At 46.6% G+C, this 25,909-nt stretch overlaps 1 long non-coding RNA gene across 9 annotated transcripts; it reads left to right on the top strand.

The window, feature by feature from the left end:
* The first annotated feature begins 223 nt into the window (after positions 1 to 223).
* Positions 224 to 22,016, top strand: LOC107128460 (uncharacterized). 9 transcript variants are annotated; one of them, XR_010584275.1, is made up of 5 exons: positions 775 to 852; positions 2,342 to 2,460; positions 3,519 to 3,556; positions 7,131 to 7,225; positions 9,562 to 9,971. It is a non-coding gene; the product is annotated as an uncharacterized lncRNA (long non-coding RNA). The 9 variants fall into 9 exon arrangements; XR_010584274.1 differs by having other exon boundaries at positions 3,483 to 3,556; XR_012429901.1 differs by lacking the exons at positions 775 to 852; positions 3,519 to 3,556 and adding an exon at positions 224 to 372.
* The last annotated feature ends 3,893 nt before the right edge of the window (positions 22,017 to 25,909 follow it).

The following is a 25,909-nucleotide window of genomic DNA, read 5'->3' as shown; positions in this document are numbered from 1 at the left end:
GGAAGAGCGTTGTGGAGAAAGTAGGCGCCTCCTCCGGACCTGGGCCCCCGTGGGCACAGCGCGTCCCGCCGGGCAGGGAACAGGGACCGGGTGTCCCAGCGGGGTGCACCACCCCGCAACCCACATCCCCAAGCGGATCTCCAGGCCCGACCCGCGCCCCACCGCGTCCCCCGACCCGGATCCCGCCGCTCGCTCACCAGGGGCGGCCACCAGAGGGCGGAGCAGGCCGAGGAGCAGCAGCCCAGCGCGCCATGGTGCGCCCAACGCGAGCAGGAACCGTCCCCGAGAGCAGCGCGCCCGCGAAGGCTGCGGGACAGAACCTCCCCCACTAGCCGGGTGGGGCGGAGCCCGCGGAGGACTCGAAGAGGTTGGGTGAGTGGAGCAGCCCTGCAAGCTCAGCCCGGGCTGCGCCTGGCCCGCCCCACCCCGGCCTCCACGTGCACACGGAAGGGGCGGCAACGCCGGGCCCCGGGGAGGGGGCGGAGGAGGGGCCCCGGGGAGGGGGAGGGGGCGGAGGAGGGGCCCCGGGGAGGGGGAGGGGGAGGGGGCGGAGGAGGGGCCCCGGGGAGGGGGAGGGGGAGGGGGCGGAGGAGGGGCCCCGGGGAGGGGGAGGGGGAGGGGGCGGAGGAGGGGCCCCGGGGAGGGGGAGGGGGAGGGGGCGGAGGAGGGGCCCCGGGGAGGGGGCGGAGGAGGGGCCCCGGGGAGGGGGCGGAGGAGGGGCCCCGGGGAGGGGGCGGAGGAGGGGCCCCGGGGAGGGGGCGGAGGAGGGGCCCCGGGGAGGGGACGGGCGGAGGTGACCCAGGCGGCGCCGAGGGGAGCACGGGACGCCCCCCCTTCCCTTCTCAGGAAACTGTGAGTGCCCCCGGGCCACAGGCCCGTCCCCAGGACGCCCAGGACGGCGCCAACTAGAGCAAAGTGCAACCCCCGGGAAAGTGCGGGTCCCTCCCTCTTTACAGCCCCTTAAATGCACGCCCCAGGGTGGTCCCTACCTGGAGCCAAGAGAAACCACTGCCCTTCTTGGAGAGGTGTGGGCCTCTCCGCACTCGCCCTTGCTGTCCCCTCTCTGTTCCTAACAGGCACCCTCCCAGGCAGCCCCAACGGGGAGAAAATGAAACTTTTCCTGCTTCTCTGCTCGGAAAACTATGGGGCCCTCTTCCCGCTGCTCGCGGGGCGCTCAGGGCGCTCCCCAAGGGGTGCAAAGTGCAATCCCTTCCCTGCTCAGAAAGGCGTAGGCCTCGACAGGCAGCCACGGCCCCTGGTCCTTTCTGGAGCGTCCGAGCTGGGGGCGCTCAGTGGAGAGGGATGGCGGGGGTGAGGGGCTTTGGGACACACTGCGGATACCCACTCTGCGCGGGACCAAGGACGTTCGGCCACAAGCTCAGAGACAGGGTTGGGAGTGAGGACTTGTGGCCGTGGTTTGGGGTTGGGGGTAAGACCCCTATCTGGGTGGCCTGGCTGAGTCCTGGTCCTTGGCGACTCGCCCCCGCAGGCTGAGTCAGGGGCCCTTCGGTAACACTGGTCTTGTGTTGTGCCAGGCCTGCGGCGACACCGTCTTTCCCCAGACCATCTGTGCCCCTGGATCAGACACAGGCAAGGCCAGAGGGCCTGGCTCCGCACCCCAGGGCCCACCTCAGGGGTTTGAGGATTGCAGCAGTGAAACTATGCACTCCACTCCTGGAGGCGGAATCACTTTTCTTTTTTTTTTTTTCCTTTCTTTCTTTCTTTTTTTTTTTTTTCTTTTGTCTTTGCTTCGTCCTGAACCTACCTGGGATAATGACGTGATGACTGAAGTCCCAGCAGCCAGTTTGGAGCAGGAAGTCTCCTACAGGATAGAAGTTGTGTATGTGTTGTTTGTTTGTTTTGAGATGGATTCTTGCTCTGTGGCCCAAGCTGGAGTGCAGTGGCACCCTCTTGGCTCACTGCAACCTCCGCCTCCTGGGTTCAAGTGATTCTCCTGTCTCAGCCTCCTGAGTAGCTGGGATTACAGGCGTGCACCACCATGCCTGGCTAATTTTTAGTAGAGACAAGGTTTCACCCTGTTGGCCAGGCTGGTCTCGAACTCCTGACCTCATGATCCACACACCTCGGCCTCCCAAAGTGCTGGGATTACAGGTATGAGCCACTGCGCCCAGCCAGAAGTTGTATTCTAAGCATGGCAGAACACGTTGAGCAAAGGTGTCAGGGTGGCTGGTGACATAGCACGATGGCCATGCCAGCCCCAGACTCACTCTCCCAACTTATTTTACAGGACAGAGGCGTACATTTTTATCTCACTGTTTGCTAAAGTCAGGTCTCCATCAGCTTTCTTTAAATCACTTTTATTTCTGTTTTTCATTACCAGGGTCTGAACCCAACTTAGAGACCTCCTGTGAGGTTCTTGTGGACAACCAAGACCCTTAAGAGATGTCTGAGCGTTACACACCATGTCTGCTGCACAGACGATCAAATGAAGTTTTTGAGGTCAGTGGATGATGGGTGGATATAGATGGGTCTGAGGGTAGGAAGTGGTGGATGGATGAATGAATGGACAGACAGCCATCTGCATGCACGAATGGGTGGATCACTTGCTGTAAGGATGGATAAAGAGATAGATGGCTGGATGAATGAATAAATGGGCAGACAAATGGGTGGATGGATGAGAGGATGAGTGGATAGATGTATGGAAAGATGAGTGGGCGATTGGGTGGATAGATAGTTGGATGGATGGATGGATGGATGGATGGATGAATGGGTGGATACATGTGAATAAATGGATGAATGGATGGGTGGGTGGATGAATAGATGAATGAATAGATGAATAAATGATGAATGGATGGGTGGGTGGAGGAATGGATGGATAAATGGACAGATGAATAAATGGATGGATGAAAGCGGGGATAAATGGATTGATCTATGGATAGATGGATAGATAGGTGAGTGGATGGGTGGGTGGATGGATGGTTGGAAGGATAGATGGATGGACAGATTACTGGGTGGATGGAGGAGTAGAGAGATAGATGGGTAGGTGGGTGGATGGATGGATAAATGGGTGAACAAATGGATGGATAGATGGGTGGACAGATTACTGGCTGGCTGGATGGGTAGAGAGATAGATGAGTAGGTGGGTGGGTGGATGGATAGATGGATGGATGGATGGATGGATGGATGGATGGATGGATGGATGGACGGACGGATGGATAGATGGATGGACAGACAGACAGGTGGATAGATAGCTGGATAGATGGGTGGGTAGAAGAATAGATGGATGAATGGATGGATGAGTAGGTGAATAGATGGATTGATGGACATACAAGTAAATTTTTACCTGACATTTTTGTATTGTCGTATAACTTTCTATGTGTTGATTCACTGGGAAATAATTGTGATACATGGATATTGGACTTATTAGCTCATGTCTGCTGATAAGAAAAGAACACAGGGCCATAGAGTTCATTAGCAGTGGGCTGGGATCAAAACGAAGGGCTCTTTGATTCTGAGTTCAGGCCATTTGGACCACTTTGCCTTGTGACTGCCCCCAGATCACTGGAATTTTCCTCGCGGTTCACAGCGCCCAAAGGTAAGCAGTATTTGGTAGCCTAGAGTTCATACATTGGAAATTTCATGATCTGTGTCCCCTCAGTGGTACAAAGCATTTTTACAGCAATAATTAATTTGGCAATAACTTGATGTGTGAGCCTGTGTATGCGTCTTTTCAGCTGGCTAGTACAGTATCAGTGATGCCATGTTCGCATGCTAAATACCAGCCAAAGACATGCAAGAAAAGAAGGGCAGGCCGGGCGCGGTGGCTCGTGCCTGTAATCCCAGTACTTTGGGAGGTTGAGGTGGGTGGATCACCTGAGGTCAGGAGTTCGAGACCAGCCTGGCCAAAATAGTGAAACTCCGTCTCTACTAAAAATACACAAATTAGCTGGGCGTGGTGGTGAGTGCCTGTAATCCCAGCTACTCAGGAGGCTGAGGCAGGAGAATCACTTGAACCTGGGAGGCAGATGTTGAAGTGAGCTCAGATCACACTACTGTACTCCAGCCTGGGCAACAGAGCAATATTCCATCTCAAAAGAAAAAAAAAAAAAGGGGGCACAGCCTACCAGAGCTGCTCAGACACATGTTCTTTATCTGAATTTTTGGGGGTCAACTCAAAATCCAATCAACCGATGACAATGACATCCTAGAAACTGTTCCCAGATCAGACAGTAAAATTTCACAGATTCTGCCTTTGAGTCATGGGGATTTGAGTCTCTGTAGGTTCAGGAGAAATATCTCATGCATACAATTCCAGAGAGTCAGGGGCCAGCCTTTTCTGTAAAAAGAGAAACAAAATGGAATTGCACATTGGCATGGACCGGATGCAAGGAAACATCACTAATTTAAGCTCCTTTACAAACCCTATCCTAGGAAGCACTTTCCTTCTTCACTTTCAGCAGTCAAGCCTCTCCAGTGTCATTGCGTCTAAACCTGTTGACATGATGGGGCTGTGCTTCACCTGGAACATGGTCTCTATTCCTGACCATTCTGAAGGCAAAGAACTTGAAATAAGTTCAAATTCAAGTTGCAGCACATCCACGGAGCAGCTGGGAGTGCTGCCTGTGGCCTGTCGTAATGGCAGGGTAGCAGGGGGAGAGAAATGTTTTTCTTCACCCATCATCGGCTTTATGACTAAGGCCCCTAGAACAAAAACAGAATAGCAAGAGAAAAGCAGGTCCATGTATTTAGGTTTTATGTGACATGGAAGCCATCATAAGAAATAAATAGGGAAATGTGAGTATTTTTGTGCTTCGGTTTTGGTTTTTTGTTTGTTCGTTTGTTTGTTTTTTGAGATGGAGTCTCACTCTGTCGCCCAGGCTGGAGTTCTATGGCGTGATCTCGGCTCATTGCAACCTCCACCTCGTGGGTTCAAGCAATCCTCCTGCCCCAGCCTCCCGAGTAGCCGGGACTATAGGCAAGCACCACCACGTCCGGCTAATTTTTATATTTTTAGTAGAGACGGAGTTTCACCATGTTGGCCAGGCTGGTTTCGAACTCCTGACCTCAGTTGATCCACCTGCCTCGGTCTCCCAAAGTGCTGGGATTACAGATGTGATATGCTTAGTTTTAATGAAGAGTGAACAGTGATGGAGAAGTGTGATTATTGGACAAGTGTGACAGGAATGGGGTCCCGAACCAGACCCCAAGAGAGGGTTCTTGGATCTCAAGCAAGAAAGAATTCAGGGTGAGTCCACAGAGTAAAGTGAAAGCAAGTTTATTAGGAAACAAAAGGAATAAAGAATGGCTACTCCATAGACAGAGCAGCCCCGAGGGCTCCTGGTTGCCCATTTTTATGGTTATTTCTGTGGATATGCTAAACAAGGGGTGCATTATTCATGCTTCCCGTTTTTAGACCATGTAGGGTAACTTCCTGATGTTGCCATGGCATTTGTAACTGTCATGGCGCTGGTGGGAGTGTAGCAGTGAGGATGACCAGAGGTCACTCTTGTGGCTATCTTGGTTTTGGTGGGATTTGACCGGCTTTTTTTTTTTTTTTTTTTTTTTTTACTGCAACCTGTTTCATCAGCAAGGCCTTTCTGACCTGTATCTTGTATCAACCTCCTATCTCATCCTGTGACTTAGAATGCCTTAACCATCTGGGAATGCAGCCCAGTAGGTTTTAGCCTCATTTTACCCAGCCCCTATTCAAGATGGAGTGGCTCTTGTTTACACACCTCTGGCAAAAGGATCTGATCTAATGAGAATAAACTGCGAGAACTTAGCAGGGCCTGTTTGTTCAGATTCTTCTGCGTCCCTGCGTGTTCAGAGTTAAGGATATTCTCTTCCTCCTGGTATAGGGAGGGGACCTCCGGAGTGGGGGTCCCGTGACCTGCTTCAGGGTAAGATCAGAGAGTCCTTCTGAGCTTTTATGACCTACGTTAAGGAAGACCCGTGAGGGTAAGGTGAAAGCGACCTTCTTACTTACATTGTTTTCTCAAATGCCACAGTTCCGGGTGGAATGTTTCCTGACCCCATCAGGAAAAGCAAAGCCAGGAGAAAACAAGACAAGTAGATATAGCAGATGGGGGAGGTTTGTGGTCAACTGTATCACTCTGAGAGGCATTCAAGGAATATTTCAGAATTTCTGATAGCACACACCAGGAACAGCCTAATCTCCCTAAAAGGAGTCTAGTTCATTACTGAGTTTATGGCTTCCCTACATTTACTTGTTTCTGACCACAATCAGATAGATAGATAGATAGATAGATAGATAGATAGATAGATAGATAGATAGATAAGATAGATTAGATAGATTAGATAGATAGATAGATAGAATTTTTTTTTTATTTTTATTTTTATTTTTTATTTTTTATTTTTTTTTTTGAGACGGAGTCTCGCTCTGCCTCCGAGGCTGGAGTGCAGTGGCCGGATCTCAGCTCACTGCAAGCTCCGCCTCCCAGGTTCACGCCATTCTCCTGCCTCAGCCTCCCAAGTAGCTGGGACTACAGGCGCCCGCCACCTCGCCTGGCTAGTTTTTTGTATTTTTTAGTAGAGACGGGGTTTCACTGTGTTAGCCAGGATGGTCTCGATCTCCTGACCTCGTGATCCGCCCGTCTCGGCCTCCCAAAGTGCTGGGATTACAGGCTTGAGCCACCGTGCCCGGCCGAATTTTTTTTTTTTTTAATACAAGGTCTTCCTCTGTCCCCCAGGCTAGAGTGCAGTGATGCAATCTTGGCTCACTGCAACCTCTGCCTGTCGGGTTCAAGTGATTCTCTTGCCTCAACCTCCTGAGTAGCTGGGAGTACAGGCATGCACCACCATGCCCAGCTAATTTTTGTATTTTTAGTAGAGACTGGGTTTCACCATGTTGGCCAGGCTGGTCTCAAACTCCTGGCCTCAAGTGATCCATCTGCCTTGGCCTCCCAAAGTGCTGGGATTACAGGCATGGGCCACTGCATCTGGCCTGACCACTGCCATATTTAATGAAGAGGAGACCCCTCCCTCCCTGAGGGTGACGGAGGGCATCACATCCAGCCTTTGTGACAAGGAGAAAGTGTTGGTCAGCACTAGAAGTAGAAAGGGTGTGTTTTAGTCTGTTTTCTGTTGCTATCACAGAATACCACAGACTGAGTAGCTTATTAAAAATAGAGGGTGTTTTTAACTTGCAGTTGTGGTGGCTGGGAAGTCCAAGGTGGAGCAGCTGAATCTGATGAGGGCTTCATTCTGGTTCATAGCTTGGAGAGAAAGTGGACGAGGAGAGAAGGTATGTGCTCAAGAAAAACAAGGGGGCCACAGTCCCACAATAGCTAGCCCCTTCCTTCCAGAGACATTAATTCCACTTAATAACCTAATTACCTCTTCAATGTGCCACCTGCAAATGCCGTTGCTCGACGAGTAGAAAAGCTTTTCAGACCTTCTCTCCTCTTCCAGGGTCAGGCACAGTGGCTCATGCCTGTAATGTCTTTGGGAGGTCAAGGCAGGAGGATTGCTTTGAGGCTAGGAGTTCAAGACCAGCCTAGGCAACTAAGTATGGTCTCATCTCTACACAAAAAAATTTTTTTTTTGAGATAGAGTCTAGCTCTGTCGTCCATGCTGGAGTACAGTGGTGTGATCTCAGCTCACTGCAACCTCCGTCTCCTGAGTTCAAGCGATTCTCCTGCCTCAGCCTCCCAAGTAGCTGGGTTTACAGGTGTGCGCCACCACACCCGGCTAATTTTTGTATTTTTAGTAGAAACAGGGTTTCACTATGTTGGCCAGGCTGGTCTCAAACTCCTAACCTCAGGTGATTCCTGTGCCTCAGCCTCCCCAAGTGCTGCGATTACAGGCATGAGCCAAAGTGCCCACCTCCCCCGCCTCCCCATTTTTTTTTTTTTTTTTAAATTAGCCAGGCATGCTGATTGCTTGAGCCTGGGAGGTGGAGACTGCAGAGATGTAATTGCACCACTGCACTCCAGCCTGGGCGACTGAGACCCTATCTCAAAATACAACAAAATAAAAAACAAGAATGCAGACTCGGAGCACAGCCGAAACCAAGTTTTAACTGCAAGACAGGTTATGGGAGGGAGAAAGGAAAAGGCTTTGCTAGCAAAAGTGGGCTCGTTATGTAGATGCAACTTCACAGGTAGCAGCCCCCAGAGAGAAGAGATGGTGAATATTTCTTTTCAGGTCTTTAAAAGCTCCATACTCTCAGTTAATCTCTCCTAGATCCGGACAAGAGAAGAGTTGGTCACTTTACAGCTGACTGTCTAATCCAGACAAGAGAAGGGCTGGCCGCCTTACAGTAGACCCTCTACAGATCAACAGATGCAGGGTTCCCCCACAAAAGACAGTGTTTCTTCTTTTTTGTTTTCCTTCACCTTTAATTTAAAATTCAAGGGTGCATGTGCAGAATGTGCAGGTTTGTTACCTAAGTAAACATGTGCCATGGTGGTTTGCTGCACAGATCAACCCATCACTCAGGTATTAAGCCAGCATCTGTTAGCTATTCTTCCTGAGGCTCTCCCTCCCCTTACCCCCGAGCTTTTCACAGTCCCCAGTGTGTGTTCTCCTCCCTGTGCTCTCATTCTTCAGCTCCCACTTATGAGTGAGAACATGCAGTATTTTATTTTGTGTTCCTGCATTAGTTTGCTGAGGGTAACGGCTTCCACCTCCATCCATGTTCCTGCAAGGGACATAAACTCATGCTTTTGTATGGCTGCATAGTATTCCATGGTGTATATGTACCACATTTTCTTTTTTCTTTTTTTCTTTTTGAAATGGAATCTTGCTCTGTCACCCAGGCTGGAGTGCTGTGGTGCAATCTCAGCTCATTGCAACCTCTGCTTCCCAGATTCAAGCGATTCTCCTGCCTCAGCCTCCCGAGTAGCTGGGATTACAGGCACCCGCCATCACACCAAGCAAATTTTTGTATTTTTGGTAGAGACGGGGTTTCACCATGTTGGCCAAGCTAGTCTTGAACTCCTGACCTCAAGTGATCTGCCCGCCTTGGCCTCCCAAAGTGCTGGGATTACAGGCGTGAGCCACTGTGCCTGGCCACCACATTTTCTTTACCCAGCCTATCATTGATGGGCATTCAGGTTGATTCTGTGTCTTTGCTATTGTGAACAGTGCTGCAGTGAACATACGCATGCATGGATCTTTATGATAGAATGATTTTTCCTTTGGGTACATACCCAGTAATGGGATTGCTGGGTCAAAGGGTAATTCTGCCTTGAGGTCTCTGAGGAATCGCCACACTGTCTTCCACAGTGGTTGAACTAATTTACACTCCCACCAACAGTGTAACAGTGTTCCTGTTTCTCCACAACCTTACCAGCACCTGTTGTTTTTTGACTTTTTAATAATCGCCATTCTGACTAGTGTGAGATGGTGTCTCGTCATTAGTTTGATTTGCATTTCTCTGATGATCAGCGGTGTTCAGGTTTTTCCATATGTTTTTTTTTTTTGGCCACATGAATGTCTTCTTTCGAGAAGTGGAAAGATAGCATTTCAGGAGTACTCCCCAATATATTAAAGAAATATATTTTGAGATAAAATATTTTTATTTCCTTTAGTATGTTTTATTTATTTATTTTTATTTTTTATTTTTCTTTGAGACAGGGTCTTGCTCTGTCACCCAGGCTGGAATGCAATGGTGTGATCTCGGCTCTCGACAACCTCCACCTCCCGGGTTCAAGCAATTCTCCCACCTCAGCCTTCCAAGTAGCTGGGATTACAGCTGCCTGCCACCACAACTGGCTCATTTTTTTGTATTTTTAATAGAGATGGGATTTTGCCATGTTGGTCAGGCTGGTCTAAAACTCCTGAGCTCAGGTGATCAACCCGCCTCCCAGAGTGCTGGGTGTACAGGTGTGAGCCACTGCGGCCAGCCTGTTTCTTTTCTTATACAAACAAACCTATGATGATAAAGTTTAATTTATGAATTAGGCACAGTGAAAAATGAACAACAGACTCATAATGAAATAGGACAATTATAACAATATACTGTAGTAAAAGTTATGTGAATGTGGTGTGCTCTTTCTCTCTTTCATGTGTGTGTCTCAGTCTCTCTCTTGAAATATCTTAGTATTTTCAGCCTATAGTTGACCAGTGATAACGGAAACCACATGTTGTAGGCTGTTCTTGCATTGCTGCAAAGAAATACCAGAGACTGGGTAATTTATATGAAAAAAAAGAAGTGGGCTGGGCACGGAGACTCACGCCTGTCATCCCAGCACTTTGGGAGGCTGAGGCGGGAGGATCACTTGAGGTCAGGAGTTTAAGATCAGCCTGGCCAACATGGTGAAACCCTGTCTCTACCAAAAATACAAAAAATTAGTCGGGGTCATGGTGGGCACTTGTAATCCCAGCTACTCAGGAGGCTGAGGCAGGAGAATCTCTTGAATCTGGGAGGCGGAGGTTGTAGTGAGCTGAGATCGTGCCACTGCGCTCCAGCCTGGGCGACAGCAGGACTCCCGTCACACACACACACACACAAAAGGTGTCATTGGCTCACGGTTCTGCAGGCTGTGGAGAAAGCACGGCACCAGCATCTGCTCAGCTTCTGGGGGGCCTCAGGAAGCTTCCAGTTATGGTGAAAGATGAAGTGGGGGTGCGCATATCACACGAGAAAAACAGGAGCAACTCGGGGGTGGTGAGAGGTGCCACAACACTGAACCAGTCAGATCTGGCAAGAACTAACCCACTATTGTGAGGACAGACATAAGCCATGAGGAATCTGCCCCCATGACCCAAACACCTGCCACCAGGCCCACCTCCAGCATTGGGCATGACAATTTGACGTGAGATTTGACAGGGACAAATATCCAAACTCTTTCACCACAGAAAGCAAAACCACAGATAAGGGGGGCTACTGTGCATTGTGCAGGAAGGCAGTGCCTCGGAGCCGGCTGGGGGAAGGAGCAGGTCTCTCAGCTGCCGAACAGTTTTGGGAGATTACCTACCATCACTTCTCTCTGTCCCAGAATCACACAAAATGGTCAGCTGTGCCAGGTACCTTGCCCACTTGCCCAATTCTCTCCACCTTTCCATCTCCTTCCACATGTGACCACCCCCTTCACACTCCCATCGTCGCGTCTAAAGCTTGCTCCACGCATTGCATGACAGCCAGTAAGTCTAGAGACAAGGTGTGAAGGTAAGGACAGCAGCTTTATTTTGAAGAACCAGCAAGTCGAGAAGACAGAAGAGTGCCGTCCTAAAAAGCCATCTTTAAAAAAAAAATTATTATTATACTTTAAGTTCTGGGATACATGTGCAGAATGTACAGGTTTGTTACATAGGTATACATGTGCCATGGTGGTTTGCTGCACCCATCAACCTGTCATCTAGGTTTTAAGCCCCACAGGCATTAGGTATTTATCCTAATGCTCTCCCTCCCTTTGCCCCCCACCCCGCAACAGGCCCCGGTGTGTGATGTTCCCCTCCTTGTGTCCATGGGTTCTCACTGTTCACCTCCCACTTATGAGTGAGAACATGCGGTGTTTGGTTTTCTGTTCCCGTGTTAGTTTGCTGAGAAAGATGGTTTCCAGCTTCATCCATGTCCCTGCAAAGGACATGAACTCATTCTTTTTTATGGCTGCATAGTATTCCATGGTGTATATGTGCCACATTTTCTTTATCCAGTCTATCACTGATGGGCATTTGGGTTGAAAGAACCATCTTAATAGAATTTTAGGCTCCTTTTATGCTAGGGGGAGAGGGAGGGTGATAGAGGGCAGGAGGTGAGCAATGATCGTAGACATCTGGGCGGCTGTTATGGTCCAGGGGGCCTTGTGGAACTTCCTCGTCCTTGGTCAGGTCACAGTGCTCTTACAAATCTTTGACATAGCATTTTTCCTTCTGTGTACATCCTCCTGATCCCCTTGGGGGTTATTTTTGGGAAGGGACTATGATCATTCTTGCTTTAAAGTTAAACCATAATCTGAATTCATGATTAGCTTGGCCTATTTGTAGGAATGAGCAAACGCAGTTAGCTTGTGAGGTAAGAAGCAAGACGGAGTGAATGGTGCTAGATTTTTCTCACTATTAGACTCACACATAGGTTCTTGGCCAAGGAAGTACATGACGAACACATTCTCTCTCCCTTTTTTTTTTTTTTTTTTTTGAGACAGAGCTTCGCTCTTGTCCCCCAGGCTGGAGTGCAATGGTGCGATCTTGGCTCACTGCAAGCTCCGCCTCTCCGGTCAAGAGATTCTCCTGCCTCAGCCTCCTGAGTAGCTGGGATTACGGGCGCCCGCCGCCATGCCTAGCTAATTTTTTGTATTTTTAGTAGAGACAGGGTTTCACTATGTTGACCAGGCTGGTCTCGAACCCCTGACCTCAAATGATCCGCCTCGGCCTCCCAAAGTGCTGGGATTACAGGTGTGAGCCACCACGCCCACCCCAACATGTTCTCTTGTTAGAGGCATTTGAACCAGAGCAACTCCATCTTGAATAGGAGCTGGATAAAATGAGGCTGAGAACTGCTGGGCTGCATTCCCAGGAGGTTAGGCATTCTTAGTCACAGGATGAGATAGGAGGTCAGCACAAGATACGGGTCATAAAGACCTTGCTGATAAAACAGGTTGCGGTAAAGAAGCCGGCCAGAACCCACCAAAACCAAGATGGTGACGAGAGTGACCTCTGATCGTCCTCACTAATTATATCCTAATTCTAATAAATTTGCTTCTCAAAGATACTCCCACAAGTGCCATGACAGTTTACAAATGCCATGGCAACATCCAGAAGTTACCATATATTGTCTAAAAGGGGAGGAACCCTCAGTTATAGAAACTCCCGTTTCCCAGAAAACTCTTATATTTAGCATATAATATGGTATTTAGATTATATGCTAAATGCCCTTTGTTTAGCATATGATCAAGAAATAACCATAAGTATACTCAGTCAAGCAGCCCATGCTTCTGTTCTGTCTGTGGAGTGGCCATTGTTTTATTCCTTCCTTTCTTTTTTTTTTTTTTCCCTGAGACAAGATGTCACTCTGTCACCCAGAGTGGAGTCCATTGGCACAATCAGAGTTCACTGCAGCCTCAACCTGTTGAACTTAAGCAGTCCTCCCACCTCGGTCTCCCAAGTAGCTGGGACCACAGGTGCACGCCACCACACCCAGCTAATTTTTGTATTTTTGGTAGAGACAGAGTTTTGTCTTGTTGGCAAGGCTGGTTTCAAACTCTTGGGCTCAAGCATTCCGCCCGTCTCAGCCTCCCAAAGTGTTGGCATTACAGGCATGAGCCACCCTGCCCAGCCCTTTTACTTTCTTAATAAACTTGCTTTCACTCTGTGGACTCATCCTGAATTTTTTTCTTGCATGAGATCCAAGAACTCTCTTGGGGTTTGAATTGGGACCCCTTTCTAGTAACACTTTGACTCCTCTGTTCAGATGTCATCACTCCCTCCAGCAAACCTGGAGTGTTCAAACTCTTTTCCATCCATCCTTTCCTCTCAAGGCAAAGAGGCAACTTGGCTATTCTCATAGACAAACAGATAGGAGATGTAGGAATTCATAGGCAGATGTTAGAGCTATTGATAAACAAGATGGCAGCTTGTCTTGCTGCTTAGATATGAAAGATGCCATTGCTTGCTTGTGAAAAAAAATGAAGCATGTTCCTGGAGTTCACCAATATGGCGTGGACTTTATCTCCTTATCAGTATCAGTCAGTGCAAGACGGTCCAACCTCTGGGTGCCAAGACACGCGCTCATTTTCCCAATGGCATTCTCTTATCCCTTGAGCCTGCTTTCCCACCTGCTATGGTTTGGATCTGTGTTCCCACCCAAATCTCATGTCAAATTGTAATCCCCGATGTTAAAGCTGGGGCCCGGTGGGAGATGGCTGGGTCATGGGGATGGTTTTTCATGAATGGTCTAGCATCCTCTTCTTGGTGCTGTTCTCATGCTAGTGAGTGAGTTCTCACAAAATCAAGTTGTTTAATAGTGTGTGGCACCTCCCTTCTCACTCTCTCTCTTGCTCCTGTTCTAACCACGTAAGATGCACCTGCTTCCCCTTTGCCTTTCACCATAATTGTAAGTTTCCTGAGGCTTCCCTAGTCAGGCTTCCTGTCCAGCCTGCAGAACTGTGAATCGATTAAACCTCTTTTCTTTATCAATTACCCAGTCTCAGGCATTTCTTTATAGCAGTGAAAGAAGGGCCGAATACACCACCCATTGAGCAGATTGGAAGTGCAAGAAAACTAGCACATGCCCCCGTCCTAGAAGCAGCCTCAGCCAACACATTTTGGGAAATGACCGAAAAAGACCCCAGTCTTCCTCACTCCTCAGGTGGGATGACCCTGAGTCTCCAAGCTCTCATTGCAGTCACTGGCTTGATAATATCTTCTACTCTCTGTCTTCCTTCCCTCTCCCCTCCCACCCTCCCCAAACACAAAGGCTTTGTAGTAAAATCGTGGTCTCGAGGTCTGCTTTCACCTCCTTGAAATCTAGACTTTCTGTGCTTCCAGAAAACATGTTGAAATGTTACCTGTCAATTAAATTCTGGGAAGCCTGGGTGTATCACAATTTGAATCATACAGAGAGACACCATGAAGAGCCTGGAGTTTGGTGAACTTTGTTGAAACCCCTCCTTCACTTTCCTTGTTGAATCCAATCCAGTCCTCATGTCCTCATGAGTTCGTTTTCATTTCCTAAATGACATCCATGGAAAAATAATGGGGAGAAAGGAAAGCACAATTTTACATTTGTATCTGACAGGCTCTGAAAGGGAGCCAGAGAATGTAGTTAGCATCCACAAATTATGGAATAAGGTATTTCCCATCTTCTTAACACACACAGCACTTCTAAGGGGCCTGCAAAAACCCCAGCGGCCTTTCAGTGTCCCACACATCTTAGCACACATAGATATTTATATCTCTCCTATCAAGAAACAAATATGCATGCATATCATTATTTTGGAGATATAGCATGAGCACTTTGTTTGCAAGAAACAAATATGCACGCATATCATTTTGGAGATATAGCGTGAGCACTTACATTTTTTGCAAGAAACAAATATGCATGCATGTCATTATTTTTGGAGATACAGTGAATGCACTTTTCAGTTACATGCTCAAAATGTTTGGTAAACTGAAAGTGGTTGTCATTACCCTTAATTTCTGCAAGGAATAAGCAAGTATGTCCTGGTGGCACATTGCTACGAATAAAGCAGACTATGTCAGTGCTACGGGAGTTCTATGGAAAGCATGAACCACAACATGGTTTTTCCTGTCTTGTTCGTGATGCTTATTTATAACGGGAGAGAACAGAATATTGGCTTCATTCATGTCCTTGATTTATGATGGAATCCATAGGAATCTGCCATCTTGGGTGAATGAGCAATACCTAAAGGAATGTCCTATATGATACCGAGCTATACCACCACCCAAAATATGACTTAGGAGACCAAGATTGCGATTTTTATAAAAAGCTCGTAAGCAATCATTGGTGTTAGTGGGTTTTTTTGTTTGTTTTTGTTTTTGACAGAGTCTCACTCTGTCACCCAGGCTGGAGTGCAGTGACATGATTTTGGCTCACTGCACACTGCAACCTCCATCTCCCAGGCTAAACCAATTCTCATGCCCCAGCCTCCCAAGTAGCTGGGAGTACCGGTGTGTGCCACTGCACCTAGCTCATTTTTGCATTTTCCTTTTAGTAGAGATGGGGTTTCACCATGTTGGCCAAGCTGGTCTCTAACTCCAGGCCTCAAGTGATCCACCTGCCTTGGCCTCCCAATGTGTCGGGATTACGGGCATGAGCCACTGCACCTGGCCAGTGTATGTTGTAAGGTTCACCCACATTGTAGCATGTGTCAGTACTTGAAACCTTTTTCTGCCCGAATCACATTCCACTGTATGGATATGCCATATTTTGTTAAATCCGTTCATTGGCTGAGGGATGTTTGGGTCACCTCCACTTTTTGGCTATTGTGAGTATTGCAGCTATCAACATTACGTGTACAAATGTACGAGCTCTTGGGTGGACACATGTTCTCATTTTTCTCTTGAGTATATGCCCAGAAGCAGAATTGCTGGCTCATAGGGTGATGTGGTTTGGCTGTGTTCCCACCCAAATCTCATCTTGAATTCCCAGGTGTTGTGGGAGGTAATTGAATCATGGGGGCAGGTTTTTCCTATGCTGTACTCATGGTAGTGAATAAGTCTCATGAGATCTGATGGTTTTATAAAGGGGCGTTTTCCTGCACAAGCTCTCTCTTTGCCTGCCACCATCCATGTAAGACGTGAGTTCCTCCTTGCCTTCTGCTGTGATTATAAGGCCTCCCCAGTCACGTGGAACTCTAAGTTCATTAAACCTCTCTTTCTTCTGTTAATTGCCCAATTTTGGTACGTCTTTATCAGCAGTATGAAAACAGACTAATACTTATGGTATGTCTTCGATTAACCTTTTGAGGAAACATCAGACTCTTCCATCTCTGTATCTTTCCAATTTCAATCTAAATGGACTCAGATCTGACTCTTAGACTCCACTCCCATGGGAAATGTGATCTCGGCTATTATTGCAGTTCCTGTCCTCCCTAGAGTCTCCTAAGAATTTGGGTCACGCTCCATTTTGAGCCGATTTGAAAACTGGTCCATCATGGTCTCTGCTCTGAAAAGCTTCATTCTCATCCCACCTCCTGCCCCAGCTTCCAGCAGCCTCCCTTAAAATTCTGGGGATGCAGATATCTGTGCTGAGGCTGAGAAGCCAGGAGCCTGGAGACCAGTGTCCCTGGGCAGGTGCAGTAGAACCAGCTGGCCATGCACCAAAATTCCTGTGACCCTGGTACTGTGCTGTCTGCGCTGAAAGCTGGCCGCCTGCTTAGGCGTCCCTGGATCTTACACTGGATAACTGGATAAGTAAGAAATAATTATTTAATTGTTAAGCCACAGAAATTCCAGGGCTCATGTGTTACAGCCAGTCATTTCTCATGAACTAATACAGTAGATGGCTTGGATCAACCCCCTCTGATGGGATGCTGCTTCTCTTCTCGGTTGGTGGAAAACAATTTCCATCAGTCTCTGTGTGTGTGTGTGTGTGTGTGTGTGTGTGTGTGTGTGTGTGTGTGTCATTCTCTCTCTCTCTCTGTATTCCTTTCCCTTTCTGTCTCCATCTCCCCCTCCCTGACTCTTCTAGTCCCTCCCTACCATTGTAAGATAAAAGATCAGGTTGCACGCGGTAACGCACATGTGTAATCCTAGCACTCTGGGAGACTAAGGCAGGAGGATTTCTTGAGTTCAAGAGTCCAAGACCACCCTGGACAACATAGTGATACCTCATCTCTACAAAACAAACAAACAAACATATTAGCTGGGCATGGTGGCACATGACTGTGATTTTAGCTGGTCTGGAGGCTGAGGTGGGAGGATTACTTGCCCCCAGGAAGTCAAGGCTGCAGTGAGCTGTGATGGCACCACTTCTTTCTAGCCCGGGTGACAGAACAAGACCCCCATTTCAAAAAAAAAAAAAGACACAACATCATCAAAAATAATACTTAAATATAAAGGTTTGAATGCTTAAAAATCTCCCACAGCAAGCAGGCTTTAAAACTCCAAAATCTATCTGAACACAGTAAGCATGTTTTTTTTAATTTCACTCTTCTCAGATCTGAAAACGATGACAGGTGGCCATGGTGCTTTACATCCCCTTGCAGGGATGCAGGGGTACACACACCTTTTTTTTTTTTTTTTTTTTTTTTTTTTTTTTTTTTTTTGAGACGGAATCTTACTCTGTCACCCAGGCTGGAGTGTAGTGGTGAGATCTTGGCTCACTGCAAACTCTGCATCCTGGGTTCACGCCATTTCTCCTGCCTCAGCCTCCTGAGTAGCTGGGACTACAGGCGCCAGGCCATCACGCCAGGCTACTCTTTTGTATTTTTAGTAGAGACAGAGTTTCACCATGTTGGTCAGGCTGGACTCGAACTCCTGACCTCATGATCTGCCTGGGCTTCCCAAAGTGCTGGAATGACAGGAGTGAGCCACTGCGCCCAGCCTCCGTGAAAACCTCAGAGGCAGGCAGCTTATTCCCTGCAGAACCGGTAGGTGGCGCAGCCAGATAAGCATTAACTAAATCACATCTCACTCTCCCCATCAGAATCTAGAGGGTAACCCCAAACCTGAGAATTTGGTCAGGTCCCCACACACACAGGCATCATCATTCTTTAGCACCATTATGAAGGGCTCTTCTCCCACCGTTAAAGGAAACTAACACATAGTCTTCTGAAACAGCCAGTCAAAAACTCTGTGATGCAGGAAAGAAAAAAAAAAGGATGATTACAGAATAAATATTTACATTTCTGCCTATAACACAGACTCTGAAGCATTGGAATAATGAGGACTTGCACACTGCAAATGGGCATCAAAATCTGGCTTTAGCCTTGAAAAATGAAGATTTGTGTCAAAGAAAAGGAACATTTCAAACACCACATTTATGTTTGACCCATATATATATGTATATACGTGATTTTAGCTGGTCTGATATAATATTTAATGTTATAATATATAATATATATAATAGATTGTAATATATATTATATATAATATAATAGATTATATTATATATTTGTTTGTCTTGAGACAGAGTCTCACTCTGTCGCCCAGGCTGGAGTGTTATGGAGCAATCTCGGCTCACTGCAGTCTCCGCCTCCTGGGTTCAAGTGATTCTCCTGCCTCAGCCTCCCAAGTAGTTAGGACTACAGGCGCCCGCTTCCATTCCCTGCTAATTTTTGTATTTTTAGTAGAGATGGGGTTTCACCATGTTGGCCAGGCTGGTCTCGAACTCCTGACTTCAGGTGATCCACCTGCCTCTGCCTCCCAAAGTGCTGGGATTACAGGCGTGAGCCACCGCGCCTAGCCAGTACCTTTATACCCTTCTGGAAACAGAACATGTTCTTTCCCCTAATGACACTGAATTATGTCAACAGTTCTCCCCCAAGTAATGCACGGGTTTAAATCACACGGGTGATTTCACCTGGCTGCCCCCACTATTTCATTTGAAAAAGGGACACAGTCATGCCTACGTGAGAGGCAGTGGCTCTATGTAAAAAGTTTTAACACACAGGAAACACCATTAAATGGTTAGTGACTAACCTGTATTTCCTGTTTTTGTTTCTTGTTTTTCCCAAATATCCCCACTGGCCTGAATGAGACCTCAGGGTGTCTCATTCTTACTTTATCTTACAATCGCTCTGATGGTCAAGAAGGTTGACCACATGGGAATTCTTAAATCAAGGCACATGATTGTTACAAAGAATAGACACCGAGGTGGGCGGATCACCTGAGATCAGGAGTTTGAGACCAGCCTGGCCAATATAGTGAAACCCCTTCTCTACTGAAAATATAAAAATTAGCCAGATGTGGTGGCAAGTGCCTGTAATCCCAGCTACTGAGGAGGCCGAGGTAGGAGAATCGCTTGAACCTGGGAAGCGGAGGTTGCAGTGAGCTGAGATTGCGCCACTGCACTCCAGCCTGGGCAACAGAGTGAGACTCCATCTCAAAAAAAACAAAAAAGTTGTTGTCAGATGTCCAGTGGATAAAGCCATGAGATCTTCTTGGTATGCCTGTCTTTTTGGAAAGGCATGGGGTTGAGACAGAGGGACAGCTTGTCTTAAAGGAATTAAAGGAGAAGAGTTAAGCTTGTTCGAGCTTTTCTTCTCCAACTCAGCGTTTTCATACAAGCTGTCCCGGAGCAAGTATGTGACAATAATCTGCATCTGCTTCCACCCCCACCCAGGATATTTTCTACTTTTCAGTAGGTTGGAAAGCCATCCTGAATAATGATTATAGAAAGTAATGTAAACTGGCTGGGTGCTGTGGCTCATGCCTATAATCCCAGCACTTTTGGAGGCCAAGGCAGGTGGATCACACAAGGTCAGTAGTTCGAGACAAGCCTGGTCAACATGGCAAAACCTCATCTCCACTAAAAATACAAAAATTAGCCAGGCATGATGGCAGGTGCCAGTAATCACAGCTACTTGGGAGGCTGAGGCAGGAGAATCGCTTGAACCTAGGGAGCAGAGGTTGCAGTGAGCCGAAATCGCACCACGGCACTATGGCCTGGGTGAAAGAGCGAAACCCCATCTCAACAAACAAACAAAAAACAAGAAAGCAATATAAACTCTCCTAGACTTGGAGATTTTGCCCCCTTCTCACAATTCAGACACAGACCATCCGTTTTTGTCAGGCAGCTACTCTCCTATCTACATAAAGGGCAAAGCTATAAAATATGGATTGAAGTTGGGTCTCAACACCTCATAATTAAAGATTGTTTCAAATGTTAATTGAGAAGCCACAGATTTGTATGCAAATCATAACAAATCCCATATTCTGTACATAGTAGCCTGAGAAATAAAATGATTGCATACAACTTATAAGAAAATTTTAAATGGAGACGATAAATTCAATCAGTACACAGTGTTTTATAGCTTCCAAACACTGTATAAAGAAATTTATCGCCAGGTGTGGTGGCTCATGCTACTAATCCCAATATATGGGGAGGTCAAGGCAGGAGGGTCACTTGAACCCAGAAGTTGGAGATCAGCCCTGGAAACATAGCAAGGCCCCATCTCTACAAAAAATTAAAAATGAGCTGGGCATAGTGGTGCGCACCTATAGCACCGGCTACTTGGGAGGCTGAGGTGAAAGGTTAGCTTGATCCTGTGAGGTCAAGTCTGCAAGGAACCATGACTGCATCACTACACTCCGGCCTAGGTGACAGAGCAAGACCTTATCTCAAAACACAAACAAACAAACAAAAGAGAAAGCAAAAAATGTGTGATAATAATTCAACTTTTTCCAAGGGAAAAGGCCCTTCCTTTCCAAGACACGGAGGCAGGAAGAAATATTAACTTATGTGAGATGCCAGTTGAAACAGCCTACAATATCAAAAAGCAATGTACAGCCCTTAACAAAACTCCCCTCAAACCAATGCTGAAACCACTAGTCGACAAAGAAATTCAGTTTGATTCGACTTAATTTCAACATTTTTTTAAGTCGCCAGGCACGGTGTGGCTCATGCCTGTAATCTCAGCACTTTGAGATGCCGAGGCAGATCGATCACCGAGGTCAGAAGTTTGAGACCAGCATGGCCAGCATGGTGAAACTCTGTCTCCATTAAAAATGCAAAACTTAGCCAGGCGTGGTCATGCCTGTAATCCCAGCTGCTCAGGAGGCTGAGGCAGGAGAATCGCCTGAACCTGGAAGGCACAGGTTGCAGTGAGCCGAGATCATGCTACTGCACTCCAGCCTGGGTGACAGAGTCAGACTCCATCTCAAAACAAACCAAAAAAACAAGTTAATTAGAATGCATGGCCAATGTTGTGTTCCCCAACTCTGTTGGTTTTCATATTTTTTCCTACAAACTAAATAAAAATGAGAGCAAAGCTTAAAGCTAAAAAGCATACCCATTTAGACAATCTGGAAATATATACTCATTGTTGAAACAACACTATGAGAGTTTGTGCATATTTCTTTGGTCGTTTTTGTCATCTGAATCTATGACTGACTGGTTCCCGCTCTGCTATTTTAGAAATAAAATGTCCTTTCTTCTGTCATTCATATGGTTTTGTCACCAACCCATACTTGCTGGAATAAGGTAGTAAAAAACATACACTAAAGTTTCAACTCCCCATCAGCTCTGCTAACTTATTACTAGTTTTCACACATACTGAGTTTAATGAATCTGTGTTTTGGAACAAAGCAATTACCTTAGGAACCTAAGAGATGTTTCTGGCCGGGCGCGGTGGCTCACGCCTGTAATCCCAGCACTTTGGGAGGCCGAGGCGGGTGGATCACAAGGTCGGGAGATCGAGACCATCTTGGCCAACATGGTGAAACCTCGTCTCTACTAAAAATACAAAAATTAGCTGAGTGTGGTGGCACGTGCTTATAATCCCAGCTACTTGGGAGGCTGAGACAGGAGAATCGCTTGAACCCAGGAGGCAGAGGTTGCAGTGAGCTAAGATTGTGCCACTGCATTCCAGCCTGGTGACAGAGTGAGACTCTGGCTCAGAAAAAAACAAAAACAAAAAACAAAAACAAAACAAAACAAAAACTAGAGAGATGTTTCCTTGTAAAACTACCCCATTCTAAAAAGCAGGTGGGTGATACCTGCTTCCCTGTAAAGATAACTCTTGGCAGTGTGAGCTCCTCTGTTCATAGAGGAAAAATGCTGCACACCTAAAATGTTAGTTTAAATTTATTAATAGCATCTACATAAAATCTTAGCTATTTTACACAACACTGCCCTGTATCATCTTTGAAATAATTTGAGCAAATAGTAAAAAGACATATCCCAAAGGCAACAATACTGGCGGACTACAGAAAAGCAGCAACCATGAACTAAGAAAGTAAAATGCTTTTGAACCTCTAAGCAACTCCTGCTACTACAGAAACATCCGTTTTCGTCCATTGGGTTTTATCGGTTTTTATCACTGGCTTTGTGTTTTGCCTAAATTAGCAAATATAGCAAGTCTGTTTATGCCTCAGTTAAGCTGTAGACTTAACCTCACTAAAAATAACACATTAGGAAAAAGTATCAGAAAAAACAATAACTGTTATTTTGACACATGTCCACATCTCCACCCCAACACAAAGGCACACATAAAGAGGGACTGGACACAAATCCATACCACAAGCTTGATTTGGTTTACAGACTTGATTTTGTAACCCAAATCTTTTTTGTTTTTGAGATAGAGTCTCACTCTGTCGCCCAGGCTGGAGTGCCCTGTGCAATCTCAGCTTGCTGCAACCTCCGCCTTCCGGGTTCAAGCAATTCTCCTCCCTCAGCATCCCGAGTGACTGGGACTACAGGCGCATTCCACCACGGCCAGCTAACTTTCGTAGCTGGGACAACAGGTGCCTGCCACCACACCCAGCTAATTTTTGTGTTTTAGTAGAGACAGGGTTTCACCATGTTGGCCAGGTTGGTCTTGAACTGCTGACCTCCAGCAATCCATCCACCTCAGCCTCCCAAAGTGCTGGGATTATAGGCGTGAGACACCACACCCAGCCAAATGAGTTTCATATAGCAAATTGTGAAAGCTGGTCACTGGATCACCTGAGTTTGAATTATTTTCAATATCGATGACCTAACATGCAGATCCAGGAGACAGAGCCAGGACCCAAGATTTTCAGTCCTCCAAAGGAGCCCAGGATTGTAAAGAATTTGGGCAAGTTTCCTCTGGTTAAAAAACAAAATGCATGTTTCAGCATTCAAAGTGAAACAGAGGAAAAGCACTTATTATTCAATTACTTTAGGCGATTGAGTCAAGCCAGAGATAGACACGGTCCAAAAACTCTTGGGAAAGATGTTCCATCTTCTATATGGAATGCTGGACCTATCCCAAAGTTCTCCAGGGATACCCTGAAGAGTTGTAGCACATTCAAGAAAGTGCACACATTTCTTCAATAAACAGACCCAGAGAGAGCTGTCCACCTGGAGCAGATTCTGGTCAGCCCATGAGCAGCTCTTACTCACACAGATACTGAGCCAATCAGAAATGATAAAATCCTTCCAATACTTTCAATCACCCAGTAATGAATTGGTCAATGGGGGACTTTCCCTGCCCTCATCTGCCTGCCCTAGGGCTCATGGTTCATCTTGTCCATGAGTTTCTACATGCAACTATAAGCTAAAATAAAAACACACCGGCCCAGGCACGGTGGCTCATGCCTGTGAGCACTTTGGGAGGCCAGGCAGATCACTTGAGGTCAGGAGTTCGAGACTAGCCTGGCCAGCATGGAGAAACCTCATCTCTACTAAAAATACAAAAATTAGTTGGGTGTGGTAGTGGGTGCCTGTAGTCCTACCTACTCGGGAGGCTGAGGCAGGAGAATCACTTGAACCCAGGAGGTGGAGGTTGCAGTGAGCTGAGATTGCACCACCGCCCTCCAGCCTGGGTGACAGAGTGAGACTATGTCTCAAAAACAAAAACAAAAACAAACAAAGAAAACCCAGATACACAGATTAAAAAGGAGAAGTCCTAATCACTCATAGTAAATCAATAGATTACTGTCCCTGTTAGAAGCTCTGCATCTCAGGAGCAAACAACTGCAAGCCATATATAGAAAGAGCATTTAGTAGTTCACACATCGTGATTTAGGAAGCAACCACTTCTCTGATTCTAAAATAATTCCCTCTAGGGAGAGTGGCTGCACTGAAACATTGCCTTCCCACCGGATTTAGTTCGAGAAGTCACTCAGGGATGAGGAAAATGAAGGATATGTACCTGACTGCAGGATTAAGCAGCAGAAACAGCATCTTATTTTTATTTTTATTTTTATTTTTGAGACAGAGTCTCACTCTGTTGCCCAGGCTGGAGTGCAGTGGCGCGTTCTTGGCTCACTACAACCTCGGCCTCCTGGGTTCAGCATGTTGGCCAGGCTGATCTCCAACTCCTGACCTCAAATGATTCACCCGCCTCAGCCTCCCAAAGTGCTGGGATTACAGGTGTGAGCCACCGCACCCAGCCACTAGCTTCTAATAACAATAATTCTACTCTCTACTTCTATGAGCTCAACTGTTTTTTAGCTCCCACTTATGAGTGAAAACATGGGGTATTTATCTTTCCATGCCTGACTTTTTTCACTGAAAATAATGTCTTCCAGTTTCATCTGCGCTGTTGAAATGGGAGAATTTCATTTTTTATGGCCAAATAGTATTCCATGGTGTATAGATACCACATTTTCTTTATCCGGTCATGTGTTAATGAACATCTTAGCTATTATGAAGAGTGTTGCAATAAACTTGGGGGTGCAGATACCTCTTGGATAGACGGACTTTCTTTTAAGAAATGTATAAAGTAGTGAGATTACCGAATCATATGGCAGTTCTACTTTGAGTTTCCTGAGAAAGTGCCGTGTGGTTTTCCATCCTAGCTGTATTCATTTACATTCCCACCAACAGGGTATGAGTTTCCGTTTGGCCCAGTCCTCACCAGCATTTTTTACTTTTTGTCTCTTTGATAATAGCGAATCTAACTAGGACGAGTTGGCCATGAGTCTCTCTTCGTTGGGTGAAATTTGTATTCAGATCCTTTGTTTTTTGTTTTTTGTTTTTTGTTTTTTTTTTTAAGACAGAGTCTCACTCTGTACCCCAGGCTTGGCACCATCTCAACTCACTGCAACCTCCGCCTCCCAGGTTCAAGTGATTCTCCTGCCTCAGCCTCCCAAGTAGCTGGGATTACAGGTGCCCCACCACCACACTCAGCTAATGTTTTGTATTTTTAGTACAGACAGGGTTTTGCCATGTTGGCCAGGCTGGTCTGGAACTCCTGACCTTAGGGGATCCATCTGCCTCAGCTTCCCAAAGTTCTGGGATTACAGGCGTGAGCCACCACGCCTAGCCCCTTTGGTAATTTTTAAATTGGATTACTGTTTTTACTCTTGAGTTGTTTGAGATCCTTGTAATTTTAGAGATTCATCCCCTGTCAGATGAGTAATTATTGTCTCCCAAATATTTGTAAATATTTTCTCCTATTCTGCAGCTTGTCTCTCCACTCAGTTGATTGTTGCCTTTGCTGTGCAGAAGCTTTTCTGGTTTAATATAACCCATTTATCTATGTTGGGCTGTGGTACCTGTGCTTTCGAGTTGTGGCCACAAAAGTGTGGCCTGGACCAAGGTCCTGAAGCATTTCTTCCTCTTTTAGCTTTAGTCATCTCATCGTTTGGGGTCTTATATTTCAGTCTTTAATTCATGTGGAGTGTGTTTTTGTGTATGGTGAGGGATGGGGGCTAGTTTTATTCTTCTGAGTACAGTATCCAGTTTTTCTAGCACCATTTATTGAATAGAGGGTTCTTTTCCCTGTGTACATTCCTGCTGCTTTTGTCAAAAGTCAGTTGGGTGTAAATCCATGTTTCTTTTCCTGGGATGTCTATTCTGTTCTGTGTCTTCCTACATTAAAAATCACATTCTAGGCCAGGCACAGTGGCTCATGCCTGTAATCCCAGTACCTTGGGAAGCCAAGGTGGG

This window comes from Macaca fascicularis, chromosome X (genome assembly GCF_037993035.2).
Source record: "Macaca fascicularis isolate 582-1 chromosome X, T2T-MFA8v1.1".
NCBI lineage: Eukaryota > Metazoa > Chordata > Mammalia > Primates > Cercopithecidae > Macaca > Macaca fascicularis.
The sequence above is the reverse complement of the archived record's forward strand: the minus strand, read 5'-3'. Positions and strand labels throughout refer to the sequence as shown.